Consider the following 2,574-nt stretch of genomic DNA (forward strand, 5'->3'; position numbering starts at 1 on the left):
AAGCTTAAATTCTATGCTTAGCGACTACAAGAACCAAATCCATTAATAGGCGTAGCCGTAGCGGCTATCATTTTAGATGCCATGGTGCACAATCTAAAATAGTCGCGGCGGCACTGAACAGTTTGAACTATTGTACTTTACAACAAAAACTTACCATCAAAAAGTTCATAGATCTAAGAGCAAAGTACTTTCATTCATAAAACGAGCCGCCCGTATGCAAACTTTCTCGACCGTTCGAAAATAGTCAATATTAAAATATTTCGCGAAGAATTATTTGCCAATATTTGGTAAATCCTGAATTTTTGCACCCATATATATATGTATATATGCCTTCTATGCATTCAGCTTGCATTTGTAGTGCCCCACCTATGTCCTCTTTGGTTGTGTTCTCATCTAAATCACGGATCTCCACCAACGTTTAGCACCTTGCCAATCTTTTTCTGCTATATTCTTGTATTGGCCATCTGCTCTTTTTCAATTGAAGCAGGATCTCGCCTTTGGCCGTCTTTCTTATGCGTGTCACGTTTTCGCCGAGTTCTTGTAGGCATCATCTTTCTTAACCACCCTGAGAATGTCACTGTGCGTCATTGTTCCATCCGTCATTGTTGTATGTCCAGCACGCGCAATGGCAATCGCATCCGGCCTCGGGGGTGGTTTATTTGCCACTTTCCTCTTGGCTGACTGACACTCATCCAACCATTTTCCACATCCCCGTTTGTCTTTTTGGCATAAATCTCTCCTTTGCCTTTCTTGCTCGCACTTGTTGCCACTTTGTGCTCTTCTTCGTGAATGGTTTTGCTTTTCTTGGGTGGCGTTTTTCTGCTCGGCTGTTTGTCGTCGCGTAGTCATTTCGGTGTTCCTTCCGCCATTACGCTTCCAAGAACGTTTCGCTTGGCTTCCTTGATTTACGTTTCTTCCTGAGCTCTCGAGTGTAGCTAAGCGATCGTTTCGAGGAGTTCTCTTATTTTGTTGTTAATCGACCGTTGCAGTAGACGCATTGCTTCTGTCAACTTCCATATCGTCTCACCAAGAAGCGTTCAGGTATCACTACCGGATTGTGCTGCCTTGTCATTGCTTTCTTGCAACGCAGGTGGTGACGGTTTTGCTCTCTCAGACCTTTCTATACGGAACGTCTTGAGGACTCCGTCTCAGCTATGGTGCGCGCTTAAAAGGATCATCCCCCATGATTACACGGCCTTTGGGGGTCTTGTTCTCCCCAGTTAGGTCCACTAGTAGATCACTCGATCCACTTGCACCTGGTACTTTTCTGATAGCCTCCTCCAGGCTTTCAATGCCGCTGCCCATAATGGCTCCATAAATATTGCTGCTGTTGTTTGTTGTGTTTCTCATTTTGTTTTCCATTCTTTTTTGTTTACCAGCGCGTCGCGTGTGGGGGGTGGGCCAAAATAAACGGGAACGGGTATACTCTTGGAGATGGTGACCCTACCCTAGTTCCCTGAGGCCTGTTCTTCGTTTTACCGGTCCCGGAACACACGGACGGACAGGAGCTCAGCTCTGTGATTAATAATTATTGCACGTGACATAATTTAGGTAAATATATTCGATATGCCTCCTAAAAGACGAAGTAATTTAGGTAGAAGAACCTGAAATGCTACAAACCAAACTAATTTCCGATATAATCATATTTCACAAGAACGTGACGCCCGAAATGAACGTGAAAGAATTAGTATATCACGAACGCGAGAGCGAGAGATTGAACTATTAATCGCGTAAGTTTGAATCGAGCTGCTTTCAATTACGATTTGTCAATTGACTAGAGTAACTTCCAATGTGTTACTATTGGATCTATGAACTTGGTTTGCTCTCATTGTAAGGCATTGAAATACAAAAATGAAGCCAATGGATTGTGTTGTGCAAATGAGAAAGTGAAATTGATGTCATCCACCACCAGAGCCATTGTATTAATTGGTTTCAGGAATAGGACCAGATTCCATACACTTTTTCTCAAATATTCAACAATATAACAATTGCTTTCAAATGACGTCATTTGGGGCAACAAACGAAGTTCGGGAAAATTTCATGCCATCTTTTAAGGTATGTATTATAACAGGTAATCAGCCTATTTCATTTCAAATGTTTTCATTGAATTTAACTATTTTTTATAAAACCGACATAATAAATAAATATTATTAATTAATTAACCTAGTAATAAATAAAATTAATTATAAAAAATTTAGTTAAATCTAGTCATTTAGTAAATTAAAGATAACAAATATTAACAAAAAAATTCAATAATTAAATTTCAAATTTCATAAAATATTTAATATTTCTTCCTGAAAAGTAAAAGACCCCTAATCAAATTTACTCTTTTTCATTAAACAAAAATTCAATGAAAACAGCATTTTTCATTTCAAAAAGTTCATTGAATTTAACACGTAAATAAAAATTTAAATAACGCATTAAATTTAACGAACTAATAAATATTTAATAATCATATTTAATTTAAATTATTTATCATAAAAAATTTAGTTGTAATAACAAAATAAAATTAAATTAATAATTAAGAATTTACTAAATTTTAGTGACAAAATTTCCTGTTAACTAAGTAAAAAT

The sequence above is a fragment of the Anastrepha obliqua genome, chromosome 6 (genome assembly GCF_027943255.1).
Source record: "Anastrepha obliqua isolate idAnaObli1 chromosome 6, idAnaObli1_1.0, whole genome shotgun sequence".
Taxonomy (NCBI): Eukaryota; Metazoa; Arthropoda; class Insecta; order Diptera; family Tephritidae; genus Anastrepha; species Anastrepha obliqua.